Source organism: Theropithecus gelada, chromosome 9 (assembly GCF_003255815.1).
Source record: "Theropithecus gelada isolate Dixy chromosome 9, Tgel_1.0, whole genome shotgun sequence".
Taxonomy (NCBI): domain Eukaryota; kingdom Metazoa; phylum Chordata; class Mammalia; order Primates; family Cercopithecidae; genus Theropithecus; species Theropithecus gelada.
Genome location: NC_037677.1, coordinates 35,560,739 through 35,583,154, shown reverse-complemented (window position 1 = coordinate 35,583,154; position 22,416 = coordinate 35,560,739). Strand labels below are relative to the sequence as shown.

General features: G+C 41.7%; 1 protein-coding gene and 1 pseudogene across 3 annotated transcripts in view; one reads left to right on the top strand and one right to left on the bottom strand.

The window, feature by feature from the left end:
* The window catches only part of FRMD4A (FERM domain containing 4A), a 695,424-nt gene that overhangs the window by 452,143 nt on the left and 220,865 nt on the right, over nucleotides 1–22,416 (bottom strand). The gene's annotated exons all lie outside the window — the stretch shown is intronic.
* On the top strand, nucleotides 13,837–14,446 carry LOC112631195 (annotated as a pseudogene). Its single transcript, XR_003121087.1, has one exon. The product of XR_003121087.1 is annotated as a high mobility group protein B3 pseudogene (transcript).

Below are 22,416 nucleotides of genomic sequence, written 5' to 3'. Positions count from 1 at the left end.
GTAGATTGCTCAGGTTAGAGGTGTAATTAATACCCCTGCAGTGCCCCAGAAAGATGCATTGAAGATTTGCAGTGGCTACTGCCATTGGCCCATGTGTGTGTGCGCATGCCAAGTGTGCATGTGTTGACATATGTGCATGTATGTATATCTATGCCTATGCATGAAGGTATATGCTTGTGTGTGCACATGTGTATGTATGTGGGTGTGTGTGAACCAAGAGTGTGTTGGGGGAACCAAGAGATCCATACATCCATATGCATGGATGTATACTGTGTGTATGTACACATGTGCATGTGTGTGTGTGAACATGAAGGAACTGAAGATTTTGAGTCTCTTATTGATGCAAACTGCCTCTGAAGGGTGAGTTTTAATGACTGTGACAGTTAAGGGGAAACCAAGACAAAGAAACCAACGATTTTAATAATTAAATGAGACCAAAATAAAACTCTAAGATTTATTTTTTTCACTCAGGAGACCACTGGCCATTCAGCTCATGACACTTCTCCCCGTCAGCATTCTCCAGAGTAAGTGCTTCTCTCCCCGGGAACTAGTTCAAGTTTTAAAGGATTCTGCATGGGACTGCCTGGATGCTTCCTGCTAGCCATCACTTTCATGCTCAGAATAGATTTGCCCCATTGCAAAAGTGGCGCTGTCACTTGGCACTGGGCCACTCCCTGATTTGATGCCATTCGTATCGTAATTTACAGTTGTCGATTGAATTGGAAGGCTTGAACTATCCGTGGGGACATAAGCTATTAATAGAACAATGCATAAAGAGCCGAAGCACCTCGCCAGGACACTGCAGTTTGAATTATTTTACATACACACTTCTAAATGCACTCTCAACCTTAGCACTTTGCAGTAGCCTGTGGGCCAGTGTGACTCCCTGTATCCATTTCTCCAAAATCATTGTTCCTCTCCAGCACGCTGGATTGGATCCCTGTTCAGTACCAAGCAATGAAACAAAGACCACATGTGCCAGTTTTAGCCCATATATGATGTGGTTTATAGATAAGCATAGCTAACATGCTTTCCAAAACACGACCCACTTCTCCAGAGTTTAATCATGCTGGGGCCTCTTCCAGAGGGTGAGGGTCCCTCTCCAGGGCAAGTCCACACCAATAGAAATAGCCAGAGCACTCACTGTCCACGAATCAATAAAACCAGAAGATGAACAGGAAGACATAAGGAGCGCAAGTGGAAAACTGGAACGCTACAGTAATGCGCTGAATTTGGATCGTATGTGCCCAATTGTGAGAGGCTGCAAAAATAACCCTCACCATCCTGTTCTTGGGGAAAAAAAGGCACCGAGCCTTCTGCTGTGATCAGGTTGTTCCCCTCCAAAATTCATATGTTGAAATCTAATTCTCAACGCGTGGGTATTAAGAAGTGAGACTTTCGGGGATGATTAGATCATGAAAGTGGAATCTTCATGAATGGGATTAGTGTTCTTATAAAACAGGCTGGAGGGAACCTGTTTGCCCCTTCTGTCATGTGAGGACACATAGAAGGGACATCTGTGAGAAATGGGCCCTCGCCAGACACCAGATCTGCTGTTGCCTTGATCTTGAACTTCCCAGCCTCCAAAACTGTGAGCGATCAATTTCTGTTGCTTATAAACTACCCAGTCCAAGGTATTTTGTTACAGCAGCCTGAACTGACTAAGCCACCTGCTGACTTGACTTCTTTCCCTGGCAACAATTATGGAGAGAGACTTCTGATCTCAGAAGCCCACTAGATGTAGGGAGCTCAGATGTGAGTTCCTAACAGAAATCTAGGCAACTTCGGGGCAAATAATTACCTCTTAACCCAACTCTGCAAATAAATAAGTTTTTCGATATTAGATAATTCGCGCCAATGTTACAAAACATAAATCACCTAAAGAGGGAAAGGTTGAAGCAGCTAATTTTGCAGGGGACTCACTTTGCTTGGCCAAGAAGATAATTGGGCAGACCTGAACTCTGCTCTGCAGGAGTTGATGACTCAGGAGAGACACCTGAGCACAAGCTGCAGCGGCAGTGAAATGGGAACATTACAACAGTGCATTCTTTACCACCCACATTATGTTTAGCTGCATTGCATCTTATTTATTCACTAAAGAACAAAAAACGCAGGCCAGGTGTGGTGGCTCACGCCTGTAATCCCAGCACTTTGGGAAGCCAATGCAGGTCGATCACCTGAGGTCAGGAGTTCAAGACCAGCCTAGCCAACATGATGAAACCCCATCCCTGCTAAAAATACAAAAATTAGCTGGGGGTGGTGGTGGGCGCCTGCAACCCCAGCTACCCAGGAGGATGAGGCAGGAGAATCACTTGAACCCGGAAGAGGCGGAGATTAGAGATTGCAGTGAGCCAAGATCGTGCCATTGTACTCCAGCCTGGGCAACACAGTGAGACTCCGTCTCAAAAAAAAAAAAGACGTCATTTGTGGATGGAAGACATCCTGGTACATGCCATGGATTCTCTATCTATAGGAAATTTTAGAAATAGAATTTTAGAAAAATTGTAATTGCTTAAATGAGTCACAATGAGGTTTTAAAAATTTCATTCTCATTGCAGACTTTTGTTCTCTGGCTAACAGGAAGGATTAAGGGAGTAAGAAATAATAATAATTATTATGATAATAAAGTAGCTTGTATTTCATGAGCACTATGTTCTAGGCAACTGTACTAAATGCTATTTTTTTGGTTTTTTTTTGAGACAGAGTCTCACTCTGTCGCCCAGGCTGGAATGCAGTGGCCGGATCTCAGCTCACTGCAAGCTCCGCCTCCCGGGTTCACGCCATTCTCCTGCCTCAGCCTCCTGAGTAGCTGGGACTACAGGCGCCCGCCACCTCGCCTGGCTAATTTTTTGTGTTTTTTTAGTAGAGACGGGGTTTCACCATGTTAGCCAGGATGGTCTCGATCTCCTGACCTCGTGATCCGCCTGTCTCGGCCTCCCAAAGTGCTGGGATTACAGGCTTGTGCCACCGCGCCCGGCCTACTAAATACTTTTAAGTGAATCATCTGTTTAATCTTAATTTTCACAGTGTTCTTTAAGATAGTCTTACCTGTCTGCCTTACAGAGGAGGAAGCTGAATTGCCCGAGGTTCAACAGCTAACATAGAACAGAACTGAGATAAAAACTTTGGATTGTTAGATTCCAAATTTAGCGCTCTTAATTATTATCTTATACTTGTAGATATATTATGTGTTAGGTATTTAGTTTTATATATACTGGTTAGTTTTAGTTTTAGCTTATATATAAACTATTTAGTTTTAGTTTTATATATTTTAGTGTGTCCAGTAAAACACTCATTATAGTCTAAATTTATAGGGCAGAGTTAGCAAATAGATGAGAGAGAAAAGAGAAAAAAATCAGAAAACTTCCAAGATAATTGTGAAAGAATACCTATGACTTCTTGAACACATATATGTAAATTATAATTTATAAATTATAGATTATATAATTTGCAATATACATTATATGAAATATAAATTATATATAAAAATGATATATTATATATAATTTATTTTCTAAATCCAGGAAGTTCTCACTGGATTATTGTGGCAGCCTTCAAACTGGTCACCCCTAATTCCCGTCTCTGTTCTAGTAAATCCATTCCTGTAAATTTCCATTAGAGTTGCGGTCCTAAAATGCAGGTCATATCATTCTCTCCGATATTCTATTTATTTATTTGTTTTTTGAGACGGAGTCTCAGTCTGTCACCCAGGCTGGAGAGTAATGGCATGATCTCACCTCACTGCAAGCTCCGCCCCCCGGGCTCACGCCATTCTCCTGCTTCAGCCTCAGTAGTGGCTGGGACTACAGGCACCCACCACCACACCTGGCTAATTTTTTTTGTATTTTTAGTAGACACGAGGTTTCACTGTGTTTGCCAGGATGGTCTGGATCTCCTGACCTCGTGATCTGCCCGCCTCGGCCTCCCAAAGTGCTGGAATTACAGGCGTGAGCCACCGTGCCTGGCTCTCCGATATTCTCAACCCAACATTTTTCAATCATTCCTTTTGTTTGACTGATAAAGGAAATACTTCTGAATATGGTTCTCAAGAATGCCCCAGTCTAGTCTCTTACGCTAGTGCCTCCCTAGCACCCATGTGGACAACTTTGTTCAATGGTCACAAGGTCTGAGGCCTTCACTCACACCATGGACCCGACCTGTCCTGCTTTCCGGGCACAGTACAACATAGTGGGCGTGCATATGAGCTTTGGAGTCAATGGAACCTGGATTGGAACTCCAGCTCTGCCACTTTTCAGTGGTAGGACCTTGGACTACCTGTTTAGCTTTCCTAAGCCTTCTGTTCTTCATTTGAAAACGCGCATTGTTGAGAGCATCCAGTGAAATCACAGGAGCACTCCACTTTGCACACAGTATTCAGGAAATGGAAGCTGTTTTTATTTGCCTTGGGGAACTCTATGCCCTTTCTCAGATCCGGTTTTGGAGGACATCCTGGTATATAGGCCTCACCCCACCTCAGTCAAGCCTCAGACTCCATCAATGTCACACTCAGCCTTGACATGTGGCCTAAGCCCATACCCATGGTTCAGCTTTCCTCTTACTCCTAGTCCTGATATAATTCCAATCACCTCTTCCTAATGTGTCCAGTAAAACGCTCAATATAGTCTCAATGTATAGGGCAGAGTTAGCAAAGAGATGAGAGACAGAAGAGAAAAAAAATCAGAAAACTTCCAAGATAATTATGATCAGAATAGCGATGACTTCTCGAACACTATGTGGCAAATCCTGCTTTAAGTGTTTATGTGCACAGCCATCCCTCGGGGTATGGAGAGGATTGATTCCAGGACCCCTGCCTATGTCCAAATCCACGAATACTCAACTCCTACAGCCAGCCCTGCAGAACTCCTATACGAAAGTTGGCCCTGTTTGTATGTGGTTTTCACAACCCATGAATATGATATTTTTGATCCTCATTTGGTTGATTAAGAAAAGCCATGTGTAAGTGGACCTGTGTAGTTCAAATCCATGTTGCTCAAGGGTCAGCTATATTTACTTAATAAATTTTCAAGAGTGGTATAATTTTTAATGGTCTCTTTTACGTCTATTACCTAGAGAGATTAAATAACTTATAAAATGATGGAGCCCAATACTTTTTTAAACTTTTTTATTTTTGGAGACATGGTCTCCCTCTGTCGTCCAGGCTGGCCTCAAACTCTTGGGCTCCAGCGGTCTTCCAGGCTCGGCTTACCAAGTAGCTGGAGCCTGGTTTGAACCAAGGCAACCTGACCTGAGGGTCTGGGTTCTGAGCAAGTACTTTCTCCCTCCATTCCCTGTCTGGCTCTTTCCTCAATTCTCTGTCCCTGCCATTTATACAAACTCTCAGGTAGAGCACAGATCTCTGGTTTTCACCCCCACATGCCGGACAGGCGGCTCATCCACTCCTTGTTTTGCAGTCAGCTCAGCAAACCCAGTTGCGGTGCCTGGCTGGCTCTGTCATTTATGTCAACTTCATTTCCACTGTCATCTCGATTCACCTGAACTTATGAATTTAAAATCACTTATCGCATGTGGTGAAAGGAAACATTTCCATTTTCTATCAGTTTTTTATTTGAAGTAGCATCCATGCTAGAGCTTCAAAGAATTCATTAGAAATACTGGATTGCAGCCAGAGCCTGAGACTCTTGGATGCTTGGAAAAAACATCTAGAAAAATTCCTTGTGAAAAATATTTCCAAATTACTCTATCCTTATCATTATTCTATCATTATCTGCAAGCATAGGCTGGGTTTGGGTCCTGGGAAACTTAGAGAGGTTTTAGGAAGAGTTATTTCAAAATGGCTTTTCCACCGTATTTCCCCCCTGGCCCGCTAAAAGTGTGAATAAATGAAAGACGTCAACCTTTCTATATGCGGTTACAGTCTATGATCTGGGGTATTTTATTTTGTATACTTGCTGCATCTTAGGATAAGCTGCACAGTGAGTCAATATGAGAAAAGCCAATCTGTTCAAGATTGTTGAAGTTAAGATTATAGAAGATTATTTCATGCTGAAAATAGAATATATATATATATATATTTCTGATTGATAGGATTTTAGGTGGATTTCATTTCCCCCCACCCTACTACCTATACTTTTTAGGTTTTCTAATAACAGAAAAAAATAAATATCTAAGGGAAAATCAATCACTTGATGACTTTGCTGGGAAAACTCTGAACTAGAAGTTTGGAGTGTTAAATACAGTTTTAACTCTGTGTTAACTTTGTACAAGTCTTTTGGCATCTCAGAGTCCAAGCTTTTGTGTGCTCCCAGTGTGTGGATTGGATGGAGCTGTGATGTTTAGACTTCAGGCCCCAAACCCTAGGGTTCCCACAAGAACCTCTGACATTCCCTAACCCCTTAGCCCTGAACCACCCCAGGGTTCTACCAAAACAGCTCTGTGTTATCTATTATATGTTTTACCTTTTAATATTCCCTATACCATTTCTATTTGAAAACATTTGACTTATAACCAAAAAGTTTGAAGATCTCTGGGCTAAGTGGCTTCTCACCTGTGATTTAATAATCCTCTTGTCAATCCTATATCTCATGACAACTGCAGGATCTCCCAGAACTTTCTACAGTGATCCTTCTTGGAGGCAATGAAACTCATGAAATTGGTCTGCAATAATTAACTTTGTTAGACACTTCCCAGACTTTTTTCTTAAAATCATTACTTGCTGCGGGGTTAGTCTTATGAGTAGATAAAATAGGACTAGGTAGTCTGCTCCTCAAAAGACCCTCAGATACTCACAATTGGCTGAAATTCCAAGGACACTCATTTATGCTCTATTCCAATGTAGATGTAAATTAGTTTCAACATATCTTTTGAGACAGGAGGAGAGAGGGAAAAATAACAGTGGGAACCTAGAGAGATAGCACATCAGATGATGGACAAAGTGGTGAAGAAAGGAGATGAAAAGAAAATTGATGACACTTTCTACTTATGTCATATCTTATCCATATTTGGACCTGGTCTTCATGGTCACCATCTCCAGGCTTATGAGCTTCTACCTTCACATATGCCTGGCTTCTAACATAACACAACACAACACAACACAACACAACACAACACAACACATCTCTCCTTGTGAATAGTGCCCATAAACTCTTCACAGAGCAAAGCACAGAGGTATATTCTCTTCCTCTTCCCTTACTCTTCATTTTGGGATACACTTTCAAGAGCATCTTGTCTAATTTTAGACCTATCCCCCATCAATTATTGGATGAGCATCATTACTCAGCTATTTGTAGAACTTAATGAAAAAAATTAAGCTGCTTTTACTGGCTTTAAGTCCAACCCATAGATGACCATGCTTTTAGGGAATAGAAGATGCACATTTCCTTCCAGTTAAACATCTTTTGGGAAAACACAGGATGCAAAGGAGCTCAGAAAAAGCTACAAGAAAATAACACAAGTGAGGTGGTCCATAGATTGGAAGATTCTTTCCTAAGTGACAGAGCCTAAGGTTCCCGTACCAGCTGTAAGTCTCCTGGAATACCTTCACAGCATGCAGCTTAATCACCTTCAACAGATGTACTGGGCCGGACATGGTGACTCATGCCTGTAATCCCAGCACCTCGGGAGGCCGAGGCAGGCAGATAACTTGAGGACAGGACTTTGAGACCAGCCTGGCCAACACAGTGAAACCCCATCTCTACTAAAATATGAAAACTAGCTGGGTGTGGTGGCGCAGGCCTATAGTCCCAGCTACTCGGGAGGCTGAGGCAGGAGAATCACTTGAATCTGGAAGGCAGACACATTGAGTAATTCCCTGCTTATTTTTCATTCACCCAGCTCTTCATTGCACAGGTATGTCAGGGTGCTCTGACCACAGAGGACCAAGACCCAATCCACCCTCCCACAATACATTGGTTATCTCACAACCCACAGTTTGAAACGTTCTGGAAATTAAGAGACTTTTAGTGGGAAGAGATACTTCAGAGAAGCTTTTCCCTGTAAATTTTCTCAATTTTATCCACAGCAAATATCTGAACTTCAAAAGCTTACTCAAATTAGATGGATTTGGCTTCTAGTACAACTTTCTTGAGTCTTGAAGATAGTGAGAAAAAAAAAAAAGTCCTGCAGAAATGAATTGCGAAGAGAAGCGCTTGGGTGTTCTCATTTTGGCATGTAGCCCTTAAAGAGATCTGACAGCTCAATTTTCCAATATGATATGCAGTAAATATGAAATTAGCTCTCAATTATATCTGGTGCAGTGATTCTGTGCATGGGAGGTTTCACGTGGGGCAACCTGTCACAGCCACTTTCTGAAGCTTTATTTTCCTAGAATTCAAAACCCAGCCAGTAAGAAATTGAAAGCACTTAGAAGAAAGTTGGAAGGAGGAAAAGATTTACTTTTTGTTCTATGTGGGTGTCATTCCTATCTAATTTCATAACAGAAGCCTCTCCTCCACACAGGTGCCTTGGCCAACAGCAGGCCCTACTGCTGAAGTGAAGAGATGGCCAGCATCCACCCCTACACGCTTCATCTTCTCCATGTAAGAAAACATTCATTTTAGTCAGATCAGCAACATGCCCATCTAATCTAAAATATTATACAAATACATCCTCACTCACATGTGTTCCGTGACTAAGCTTTGCCTAATGGGGTGTTAATAGAAATCTCCTGAAACAGGTGGGGGATAACCTTCTCTCTCTTTTTCCTACTGCAGCCTGGAATACAGATGTGATGCCTGGATCTCAAGTAGCCACTTGGGGCCATGAGGTGATCCACTGAGGATGGTGGAGCAGCAAAATACCAGAGGCCTGTGTCTCTGTTGACTACAGAACTTCCAAAACAGCCTTGGATTAACTACCTGCAGACTGTTTTTTTCACAAAAGAGAAATAAATATCCTGTTTAAGCCACTATTCATATATCTAGTAAGCATTAGTTTTTCTATTATATGAAGCTGACTGTAAAATGAATTGATATCATTAGTGTATTTCAAATATCAGGTTCTCATTAGTACAAAATTGCTAAGATAAGGCAGCACGCTCTACGGGACACCTTATTTCACCTGCCCACCCTATGGCCAAAGTCATTATTGGAATAATTAGTTGGAAGGTCACTGAGATGTTCTTCTTCCCTCGCTTCCTATCATCTGTCTTTTTTCTATGATAATTCATAGAATTTTTAAGGATCTAAATTCAATAAAGATCACATTGAAATGATGAATTTAAAATGGCTGAACCTATCCTCAGCTAAAAGAATTACGTTCAGTCAACGATTCCTACTAAGCTGAAGTCAGCCAACTACAGACAAGGTATGGTATGGTACCAGTTCCTCCTTGCTGTGACTTGGAGCAAATGCTGGCTTAGAGAAAGGTCTTCTCTCATCTTTTCCCCCATGTTTCATGTGCTTCCCACAGTCCTCCTGCCATGGAGGTCTACACTGCCGTTGAGGTTACGTCGCCATTGAGGTCTACACTGACATTGAGGTTACACTGCCATTGACGTTACACTGCCTTTGTGGTCTACACTGCCATCGAGGTTACACTGCCATTGAGGTTATGCTGCCATCGAGGTCTACACTGCCATCGAGGTTACACTGCCATTGAGGTCTACACTGTGGTACTCATTTCCCTGCTCTAGATCTCTTACTTTGACTTACACCAGACCTCAGTCTCTGCCCATATAATTGCTCAAGTCTAGAACCCCAATCTTCTTCTCTAAGTGGGTTTCCTTTCTTCCCAGATGCTCAACTCCCCAGAAAGGGAAGGCGAGGCCACACAGAGCCCATCTATGCCTTCCTGTCCCTGAGGCTCTACGGTGGCCCTGCTCAGTGTCCCTAGCCCCATCTGTGCTGTAACCCCAGCCTGGCCTGAGTAGAAAGGCCAGGGAGACACAAAGCCAGGAGAATTTCCCCAGCCACTCTGGTCCCCACGAGCCAGTCCCGGCACTCAGAATGCTGAGGTTAGAGCATGGGAAATTGCCAAACTTCGGCCACTGTGGGCCCATGAAGCTGGCGATTTCATGTGGTTCAACCTAGTCCTAGAGCTCTCACTGTGTGTGCCTCTCCTATCCAGGGAAAACCAACCCATCTCAGGCAAGTCTGACAGAGCAGCTGCCTTTAAAAGATTCTGAGTTGAGTGTGGTATGGGGGCTGGCCTGATAAGTGTGTCCTTAGATGCCTTCAAGGGCTCTGGGCAGTGTTTGAGGGATCCAACTGAACTCAGTTACACCAAGCTCTTCCCCACTGTGGCAGGACTTCATGGGGTCATGGGGTCCCCTCCCTGCAGGGCTCTTCCATCATCCCAGATCTTCATGCAGTGGAGTTTCTCTCATCCTCACAAGCTCAGCTCACGTGTTCCACTTAATCATCACTGCATCTCTGGCACCGAGCCTGGCCCATAAGAGATGGGTCATTTGAAGAGCTATATGTCATAGCTCTTTTCATGGTCACTTGTTTTCTTCGGGCCTCCTGACATCCAAGAAATGTATTGTCATTTATAAGCTTGAAAGCGAGTTTAAGCAATAAAATAAAGTTTGTTAGATGGCTGGGCATGGTGCATCATGCCTGTAATCCCAGCACTTTGGGTGGCCAAGACCAGAAGATCACTTCAGCCCAGGAGTTTGAGAGCAGCCTGGGCAACGTAGCAAGACCCCATCTCCACAAAAACAAAAGTGAAAAATAAAAAAATAAAGTTTGTTAGATATGCATATCCATATCTTCTCTCTATAAAATTATAATAGAGTTACTATAAATAATTTTAATGGACTATTACATAAATTAATACATTGTCACTTATAACATTGTAGTTTACATCTCTAAAAGACAGAGATTTAAAGAAAACGACCATAATGCCATTCTTATACTTACATAATAATTTCTTAATATTCTCAAATGGTGCTTAGACTTCCTCAGTTGTGTGTGTTGTTTGAAGCAGGATCCAAATAAGGTCCATAAATAGCGATTGACTAGTATGTCTCAGTTCTCTTTTAATCTATAGATTTCCCAATTTCTTTCTTTTTTCTTGCAAATCTTGTTGAACACACTGGGTCATTTGCTTTTACAGTTTCCTGTAATCTGGATTTTACTAATTGAATCTCTGTGGTGTTGTTTATCATGTTCCTCTGTTTCCTGTATTTCTTGTACATTTGGCAAGAATACATCATCAGTGGTGGCATCTCCTTCCACCCAGTGTTATATAATGTCTGATTTTCTCTCTTTTTGTGATATTATCATCTGTTGATCTCTGCCTAACTCCGTTAATTCTTTAGGGATTGTAAATGTTGTCATTTTTATTCTATCATTCCTACATCATTGATTAGTTAGAATATATCCACAACAGGAAGCACCCCTTTATTCACCAGTTTTAAAAATTCACTAATTTTTACCATGCCTAGCATCATCCAAATGTGACTGATGAATTTATTTAAAGCATCATTATTCATTTATGGAGTCAAACAAATTTGATATGTTTCAATTCATCCATTACAGTTTTATCCTAATTTGGAATCAAATTGTCTGACCCCAGGAATAAGAACTATTCAGTTGCTCCTGAATCTGTTTGAAACACCCTTGGTAGTCATTTAATTTCTTTGCTTCCTGGTGTGACCAATTATTTAAGGAGGTTGGTTCTCTTTAGTGGGAAATAGAATCTAGATCCACCATTGGGGAACGAGGAATACTAATTACTACTGGATTGGTTGTTTCTAGGACTTTACAGGGTACAAAATTGGGGCATTTTAAGTATTTTCTTTTAAGTATAAATTAAGTCATACATTTATGCTGGTATTTCCATTTCAAAATCAGGACTACAGTTTTATACAATCTCATCAATTTCCTTTTTCTCACATGACAAAAATCTGGATCTCAATGATGCCAACACCATTTCTCACTTGCTTTATCCATACTACTCACATGACAGCCTCAGAAAAACAAAATCACCACTACCAACACCAAAGTGACTGGTAATCATTTCAGATTTTTTTTAAAGTTCTTTCTGTCCTTTGGGATATATAATGAAATCGCTATGACATAAAAGTTGCTTTGCAATTTGGAGATTTCTGAAGGAACTTAAAACCAAGCTTCCATTGGACCCAGCAATCCCATTAGTGGGAATATACCCAAAATAAAGAAATCATTCTAGCAAAAAGACACCCACACTCGTATGTTCATCACAGCACATTTACAACAGCAAAGAATCAATAATATGCCCCTCAACCTAAGTGCCCAGCAATGGTGGGTTGGATAAAGAAAATGTGGTACATATACACCATGGAATACTATGTAGCCATGAAAAAGACTGAAATCATGTTCTTTACAGCAACATGGATACAGCTGGAGGTCATTATCTTGAGCAAATTAATGCAGGAACAGAAAACCAAATACTACATGTTCTCACTTATAAATGGAAGCTAAACACTGCATACTCACAGACATAAAGATGGGAACAATAGATGCTGGAGACTACTTAGAGAGGGGAGAGAGGGAAGGGACAAGGGCTGAAAAACTACCTATTGGGTACTATGCTCACTATCTGGCTGACAGGATCATTTATAACCCAAACCTCAGTGTTACATGATGTACCTGGGTAACAAGCCTGCATGTGAACCCCCAAATCTAAAATAATAGTTGAAATCGTAATAAAGTAAACTAAAAGTTGCTTTAAATAGTTCCTCCCTGTGTGTTTATGCCATCAACCAGATGTATATGTAAGTTTATTTTTTAATATTTAGGAGTTGCTTAAAGTTAACTTAATATTTATGCAACATGTTTATATCATTCTAAATCTCTAAAACAAGATATAGCCAAAGCTCATAGCTTCTATCATTATCTTATTCGCTTTTTTGCATCATTTTTCTTGTAGGTACCAGTTAGTCATTCTGTGTGTGTGTTTAGTGATCTTTGCTCTATTTTAAAAACATAAATAAATGTGTGTATATATTCATATCTTCCCTTTTCTAGAAAACAGCATACACTTTCTCACCTCACTTTTGCGTATAATAATATACCTTGAAAATCGCTCTATGGTTTATATAGAAGAGTTACTCATTTCTTTATAGAGCTACGAGATATTCTTTCATGTGGCTGGACCACAATTTATTTACCCAGACACCAATGGATAGACATTTGGGTTATTTCAGGTTGCTTTTCTTTTACTATGACAAATAATGCTGCAAGGAGTAGCCTTAGGAATAAGTGTTTTTGTATTTTTGGCAATCCATCTTAGGGGTGGGTCTCCAGAAGACGACCAAAGAGTAAATGTGTATATGATTTTGCTATACATGTTGTCAAATTCCCTTTCATAGAAGCTGTACCTTCTTGCATTCCCACCAGTATTCTCTGCAAGTGCCTCACTCTTCACAGTCGCTCCAATAGAATTCACTGCCAAACTGTGGGCTTTTTGTCCCTCTGTAGAGAGAAATGGCATTTTCATGTCGCTTTAATTGGCATTTCTCTTACTATTAGTGAGACCAGCATCTTTCTCAGGTTTCAGCTCTATTTTCAGATAAATGCATTTTAAAACATCTCGTAAGCTATGCATTATTATTTGGCCTTAATTTATGGGTGATATTTTGTGATACTAATTAAGTGCATTTGAGCTGGCTATTCAGCAGATCTTTGTAAGCACGGATCACCAAATCTGTCTGAAGTTTCTGAAATCTCTTCTACTTTAGAACAGCACATTTGAGAAGTAGTGTTATCAGGACTGAGGTTTAAACTCTTTGGCATATCTGGGGTATGTGATTGGAAATGTGTCTGAATTGGAATGTTGCCTTAACGAACACGTGTATAGAGCTTCACTATATATTCTAATGAGAATTCTGTACCAACACAAACCAGGTACTTCTTCATCAAGAACTTAACCTGATTAGACTAGTGAACAATACAGTCAGGATGGCTAAAGGTGACCCCAAGAAACCAAAGGGCAAGATGTCTGCTTATGCCTTCTTTGTGCAGACGTGCAGAGAAGAACATAAGAAGAAAAACCCAGAGGTCCCTGTCAATTTTGCAGAATTTTCCAAGAAGTGCTCTGAGAGATGGAAGACGATGCCCGGGAAAGAGAAATCTAAATTTGATGAAATGGCAAAGGCAGATAAAGTGTGCTATGATTGGGAAATGCAGGATTACGGACCAGTTAAGGGAGGCAAGAAGAAGAAGCATCCTAATGCTCCCAAAAGGCCACTGTCTGGATTATTCCTGTTCTGTTCAGAATTCCGTCCCAAGATCAAATCCACAAACCCCGGCATCTCTATTGGAGACGTGGCAAAAAAGCTGGGTGAGATGTGGAATAATTTAAATGACAGTGAAAAGCAGCCTTACATCACTAAGGCAGCAAAGCTGAAGGAGAAATATGAGAAGGATGTTGCTGACTATAAGTCAAAAGGAAAGTTTGATGGTGCAAAGGGTCCTGCTAAAGTTGCCCGGAAAAAGGTGGAAGAGGAAGATGAAGAAGAGGAGGAAGAAGAAGAGGAGGAATAAAGAAACTGTTTATCTGTTAAAAAAAAAAAAAAAAAAAAAAAGAACTTAACCCGATTAGACAGTCCTGTTTAGCAAAAAGAAGGAGTGGGGAAATGGTTTGTTTAAAATAGCCTTGGAGAAAGAACACACTTACAGGCTGGGTTTTTGCATAGGAAAAATAAGACAGGGAATTGAAGAATCAATAATATGCCCCTCATATTTGCTAAAGAAATGAAATAGAATGAATTTCTGAAGGGCAGGGATAAAATGAAAAAGGACCGATAGAAGAAAATTACTCCATAGAAACAAAAACAAATTCAATGGGGAAAAGTAGAAAGAGGCAAGAGCCAATTTCCTATGGACTCCTACAATCTCGAAGTCTCTGGCTGCCGTGAGACCTTCCCAGATCATTGTAGTTCATGTAATTTTTCACACTTTTCTGACTTATTGATAAGATCAGCCATTTTTGCACTTTCTTGATTACATTCAGTTTAGCACCTTATTGCTCATATCCTATCTTGTATTACTCTCTATTTGTTTCACTTACATGAAAGGCTCTTAAAGGGTTGAAGAGCCCAAGAGATTCCAAGCTCCTCAGCCTCTAGAAGATTAGACATTTATGAAGTTTCTTGACTGAGAAATAAATATGGACTGGCGAGATACTGGTTGAAAAAAAAGCACCTCAGAAAAAAAAAAAAAAAAGCCTCCAAAGAAACTTCTCAGAAGCAGCAATGGGTGAGATATTATACCCTGCAAAGGCTGAACGGGAATCATTCATTTGTTCTCTTCCACAGTCAGTTCCTTAGTAGACCATAATTTCCAGTTTGTTTCACTGTTGGATGAAAGTTACAAAGAAAGCGAAATTTCTGCAAAGAAGAAGAGAGTAACAAAAGAATGTAAAATGAGTGTTACACGAGAAAGTCAACAGATATATACTTGTTTCTTTTAAAGAACATAAAAATTGAGTGTCCCAATTACTGTCATCACCTGCACTTAAATTTGAACATATTCTCCTGCTGCAGAACAAAATACATAATCCAGTGTGTTTCCCTTTGTGTCTAAGCTGCCGGAAAAATTGGAGCAAAATTCATCAAGAATTTGTGTCAACTTCTCAATGTAATGCCTAGAAGTTTACATTAGTTCCAGTTCTTAAAAAATGCTTTGGCCAGGTTCGGGGGCTCACGCCTGTAATCTCAGCACTTTGGGAGTCTGAGGTGGGCAGATCACTTGAGGTCAGGAGTTTAAAACCAGCATGGCCAACATGTAGAAACCCTGTCTCTACTAAAACTACAAAAATTAGCCGGTTGTGGTGGCGGGCACCTGTAATCCCAGCTACTAAGGTGGTTGAGGCAGGAGAATCGCTTGAACCGGGAGGCAGAGGTTGCAGTGAGCTAAGATCATGACACTGCACTCCAGCCTGGGCCACACAGCAAGACTCCATCTTCCCCCGGCCCCCCACCCAAAAAAAAAGGTTTTCTACTTGGGAGGCTGAGGTGGTAGGATCACTTGAGCTCAGGAGGTCAAGGCTGCAGTGAGCTGAGATTGCGCCACTGCACTCCAGGCTGGGCAACAAAGCGAGACGCTGGCAAAACAAAAAACAAAAAACTCTTTTCTTTATTTTTAAGTGTTTTATCCACGAGCCATTGAACATATCACAGATGTGGTTAAAAAATAAAAGTATGCATACATAAACATTGCTTTCCTATATAGAAGAAGGATTTTATAAAAAGGTCATCCAAAACCTTGTGTCTAGTTTAGAAGACCAAATAAGGAGAAACTGGTTCACGAAAAGAATAAAAAGAATTCACTCAAAAGAAAAAAAATTCTTTCTTGCCCATGATCAAATGTGGAAATGGGGGTGCTGACACAGACATCCCTGTCTTTGAAAACAGCAAACTTGAGAGATTTTATAAATTGTAAAGTGATCTGTAAGGCTATTCTCTTTTATAATTATTCAAGATGAGAATGCAGAAATAAACATTTGGGACAACAGAGGCATTCATCCATTTATTAAGGTGGCAAGATCGGACGATACTCCAAAGAATGGTCCAGCTAGTTACTTGAAATATATTAGAGCAGCTTTCTTGCTAAAACAAACAAACAAAAAAACAAACAAACACCTGTAAATTCCTTTGTTATCTGAAAACCACTGCAGAGCCATTTTTCTTTTGCCATGATTGAAATGATTTTAATCTGCCAAACATACCTCAGAATTCTTTCACAAGCAGTTACTTTTTTCTTTTTAACGGTTATGTAAATTTTTTAGTTCTGTGTATTTTATTATTATTATTATTATTTGTTTTAGAGACAGTGTCTCCTGTCACCTAGACTGGGGTGCAGTGGTGCAGTCATAGGTCACTGCAGTCTTGGATCCTTGGGCTCAAGCTATCCTCCTGCCTCAGCCTCCCAAATAGCTGGGACTAAAGGTATGCTAAAAAATTTTAAGACCTGTGAGAAAGTACACATATCATAAAATTTACCGTCTTTATTTTTAGGTTCAGTAGTGTCAATTACATTTATGTTGTTGTACAAGTAATGGCCTAAACATTTTCATCTTGCAAAACGGAAACTTTGTATCTATTAAACAATTACCTCTCTACCCTAGCTTAGCCTCCGGTAACTACCACTCTGTTTTCTGTCTCTACAAATTTGACTATTCTAGGAAGTCATGTAAGTGGAATCCTACATTATTTCTTTTTATGACTGGCTTATTTCACTTAGCATAATGTCCTCCAGGTGCACAGGCAATATTTTACCCTCGATTTATTTATTCTGCTTTTTAAAATCACGAGCCTCTCTATGCCATGGGTTTCCCTGAGGCATGGATCCACTAAGAATGATGAAATAACATCCCACGCTGTGATTTGGCTCAAGACTTTATTATTGCCATTGGACAGTTATAAAATGCCCAGATGTCTAGCTCAGGAATTACTTCACCTTACACAGTCCTCTACCCTGCAGGGATATCTACGCTTGCAGCACTATGGTTAGGGAAAGATCAAAGTACAGAAGTCATTAAGACTGAATTTTAATACAATTAATCTATCAATTCATTGTGGATTAATTCATCCACAATGAATTCATACATATAAGAAATGTCTCTGAAACATACCTACTACAGGCAATGCATGATGTCATGCACCAAAAAGAATAAGCCATGATCCTGGCAGGGAGAAATCTTATTGCGAGATAAAGCAAATATATTTTTGAATAACATAAGAGGTGGTTACAGGATTTTATGACTAACTGACAAACTAATGACAAAACATTAAGTGGTGTGTGCTGTGGACGGGGGAGACATCCTGCAGGGCAGGTGGAGGAGGGAGCAGGATTCACCCACAGCTCCTAATCCATTGTAGATACTCCATGATTAAGGAAGGAAAGAAGGAAAGAAGGAAGGAAGGAAGGAAGGAAGGAAGGAAGGAAGGAAGGAAGGAAGGAAGGAAGGAAGGAAAGAAGGGAGGGAGGAAGGGAGGGAGGGAAACAGAATGATGAAAGAGCTTTATGGCCCAGGGAATAGAGTGAGCAAATGCTTAGTGTTGAGAAAATGCACAATTAATTTGAGAAATGGTGGTCAGACTAATTTGTCAGAAGGAAGGGTAGAAACACAGAAAGACGTTGGTAAGAGGACCAGCCATGGAATGTGGCCCAGCTGGGGAGGGCCCAGAGCAGTCAGGTCCATGTTCGAATTTAATTCTCTAAGTAATTAGGAGCTATGAAGATCAGTGAGCAGCAGTAACATGATTAATGTGGCATTTTAGGAGGATTAATCTGGCAGGTGTGCCTGATGGAGGAGCACAGAGGAGAGGGTAGAGAGCAGTCTGCAGTGGTCTCGATGTGGTTGTGTCTGTGTTTTCTTGCCTTTGATTTCAAAAGAATAAAATAGCTTTTAAGAGATAACAATAGCTCCACCAGGACCTCACCCATCTTCACACTGGGCTTTGCTTATAGGAGGAAATGATTAAACTTTCTTTCTTTTTTTGAGATGGAGTCTCACCCTGTAGCCCAGGCTGGAGCGCAGTGATGCCATTTTGGCTCACTGTAACCTCTGCCTCCTGGGTTCAAACGATTCTCCTGCCTCAGTCTCAGAGTAGCTGGGATTATAGGCATCTGCCATGATGCCTGGCTAATTTTTGTGTTTTTGGTACAGTTGGGGTTTCATCATGTTGGCCAGGGTGGCCTTGAACTCCTGACCTCAGGTGATCTGCCTGCCTCGGCCTCTCAAAGTGCTGGGATTACAGGCATAAGCCACTGTGCCCGGCCCCCTGATTAAACTTTTTTTCTTTCCAAATTCAAAAGGAAACTATGCTTACTATGCTTCCATCTCTCCCTTCCCTCGATGTATATAATTATTACAATTACGGAGACAGACAAAGAGGTTGTTAAATAGTGGCTCTGTGTAAGTGCGGGCTAAGGGTGAAACACTCGCTGAGAGAGCACCCCTGAGCAGCCTGGAGGGGAAGGAGCCTGGGGACCTTGTACAGATTCGGACTGGAATCCCTTTTAATGACAGAGTTGTATTCTGTGGACTTAGGAGAAAACCAGCTCAAAGAATCCTGCCTGGTGTGCTGATTTTCATTTCGTTTGTCATCATTATTATTGTATTTTCAAAATGAGGTCCACATGGATACATCATTTAAAAGTTATGCAGTTGACTCTTGAACAACGCGGCTGAGCTGCCGGGGTCCACTTACAGGTGAATTTTCTTCTGCCTCTGCCACTTCTGAGACAGCAAAACCAACCCCTCCTCTTCCTCCTCAGCCCGCTCAATGTAAAGATTAGAAGGATAAAGGCCTTTATGATGATCCAGATCCAATCCCACCTAATGAATAGGAAACATATTTTCTCTTCCTTACGATTTTCTTAGTAACATTTTCTTTTCTCTAGCTGACTTTATTGTGAGGATACAGTACAGAATGCATAGAACACACAAAATATGTGGTAAGTGGCTGTTTGTGTTATTGATAAGGCTTCTGGTCAAGATCAACAGTAGACTATTAGTAGTTAAATTTTGGGGGAGTCAGGAACTATACCCAGATTTCTGACTGAAAGGGGTATCAATGCCCCTAACTCCTATGTTGTTCAAGGATCGATTGTACATAAAAAAAGTCATTTTCAGAAATTATTTGTTGCTTATTTCTTCAAGTTATCCAAATCAAAGTCTATTTAGTAATACTCGAATTGGTCAAAGGCTATTGTAAAGCCCTAATTGGAAATGCATATATGTGTGTGTGTGTGTGTGTGTGTGTGTGTATGTGTGTATGTGTACTGCCATTGTTCTCCTCTTCCTCTTCTTTCTCCTCCTTCTCCTCCAGCAGGGTCATATTATTGAAAAGCGCACCTTTATTTGCTACCTGAATAATCTGGGAGTCACATCTCCGAGCCTCTGCTGCTCTGCATCCCACCTCACCCCCAGCCCCTCCTATCACCAAGGATGCTGAGAGCTACTGTGAGTTGGCCAGACTCCAGCAGGGCATGGCGTTGGCCTGCAGTCTCAGTGGGGCATGCTTTCAAAGGCTCAAGCACACATACATGTGGGTATGGCTGCTTTTGGAAATTTTGTCTTCTCCCTGTGGCTTCTCTGAAAGGTCACTCACTGCCCACTGTGTGCGCCAACAAAGGTTCTGGGAAGATGCCTTGGGCTGGTTTCCTGTAGACTTGGGTGGATTCATTCCCAATTCCTTTTGGTTATTTTCCTCAGGCTCTCTTCTCTGTGGGTGAGCTCTGGCCTTTCTACCAGCCAGGTCCTACTTCAGAGACACAGGTAGGGCTTAAGGAGCCTCATTTGAGCCAGCTGGGGTCCCAGGGCTCACTTCCATTGATTTCAAAAACCCCAGGAAGAGCCAGTGGAAAGGGCATATACCCATGCTCCAAAGCTTCTGTCCATCATTTGGAGGATGATGCTTCAAGTCTTCACTTGGAATGGATTTATTCCTATTTTTAGCCACAATCTAATAAGCCCATTTTTCTGTTTCCTCAATTCTCATTCACTTACTGCCTGTAATTTAGGAGAGGCAGACCCAAAGAGAGCAGAAAGGAATGACCGCTGCAAACCTGACAATGAGAGAGGGGTGCAAAGGAAGACTCAATACAGAGATGGCGGCCAGAGAACCATTCCCTAAAACCCCAGCTTTCAGATGAAAGAGAGAATGGCCAAATGCCTCTTTGGGGTCAGCTGACATTGTTTGGAGAAATGTGAGAGGTAACAAACAGGGAGGAAATCTGAGTGTCGAGGGTTAAGCCCCTTGCAGAGAGTTTCAGAATCCTGCAGATCCGCTGGTAGGCATCTCAGCCTGCAAAATCCCATTTAAGCTACCGGGATTAGCACATGCTGAGGGGTTCAGCACTGGATCCATGCCGGCCCTCTGCATATTGGATGGCAAAGAGCAAGTTCTGAGTGGATGTGGAAGAAGGTACTGAAGTACTGTAGGAGGAGAAAGAATGGGATAGAAAGAGTGGGCACACGGTAACATAAGACATGACTGCCTACCTGCTACCCGTACACTCACTCACTCACTCACCCCCCTGCAAACCCCCAGCAAGCCTCTTAGACCACCTAGTACATTCCAGGGACTGTGCTGTGTTCTAAGGATACCAAATGAGAGCCTGTCCCCTGGAAGCTTGCAGTCTAGAGCAGCTCACCTTCAAAATCCAATGCGTGTTTTATAGTAACAGCACACCTCAAATCTGAGTCACTCTGCAAGTGGCAAGAGACACCTGTGCTGATGGCTACTGCATTGCACACTGCAGGTGTAGGCAAATCTGGCTGTTCCTTGATCACTACTAATGCAAAAGTCCCAGTCCATCTGTGGTTGGCCCCTTATCACTTATTTCATAGCTCTCACAAAATCACAAATATATAGGAAAAATAATAATTACTCTTCCCTAGTTAGCTATACTATGACTAGTCTTACAGTCTTCTTCCCAGAGATGAGGATGTTGCTCTATAATTGTTCTCATCTCCCTTACTCATAGACATTGATAAAGTTTGGAAATTTGTCCCCTTCTAATCTCATGTGGAAATGTGACTCCCAGTGTTGGAGGTAGGGCCTGGTGGGAGATGTTGGGATCATGGGAAAGGATCCTTCATGAGTGGTTTGGTGCTGTCCTTGTGGTAATGAGTGAGTTCTCACTCTATTCGTTTGCACAAGAACTGATGCTTAAAAAGAGCCTGGTACCTCCCTCTCTGCTGTCTCTTGCCACGTGACATCCCTGCCCTCTCTCCACCTTCCACCATGATTGGAAACTTCCTGAGGTCTGCACCAGAAGCAGATGCCAGTGCCATGGTTCTTGTCTGCAGAACCAGAATCAACCTCCTTTCTTATATATTACTCAGCCTCAGATATCTCTTCATAGCAATGCAAATAGACTAAGACATAGATCAATGTAAAACTCCGCTGAGGCCGGGCGCGGTGGCTCAAGCCTGTAATCCCAGCACTTTGGGAGGCCGAGACGGGTGGATCACGAGGTCAGGAGATCGAGACCATCCTGGCTAACACGGTGAAACCCCGTCTCTACTAAAAAATACAAAAAACTAGCCGGGCGAAGTGGCGGGCGCCTGTGGTCCCAGCTACTCGGGAGGCTGAGGCAGGAGAATGGCGTAAACCCGGGAGGCGGAGCTTGCAGTGAGCTGAGATCCGGCCACTGCACTCCAGCCTGGGCGACACAGCCAGACTCAGTCTCAAAAAAAAAAAAAAAAAAAAAAAAAAAAAAAAAAAAAAAAAAAAAAAACTCCGCTGAGCTCCTTGGAAGCCCACACCTTAACGATCAGCATTGCTGACTGTATAGCATTCTCTGAAAGAAAAATTGCCCATAATAGACACTCAATAAATAGTTTTGAGTGAATGGTTGAAGAAGTAGTTTGCAAGTGTCATTTTCAAGGCACTAGGAAAACAGGACCAATATTCAGAAACACATTAGATCATGCGTGCCTTAGTTGTTTTTCTCCTCGGGCTATTGCAGCTTCTGTGCATGCAAATGGAGGGGTTGGCTATGAAAATTGCATGCCCTG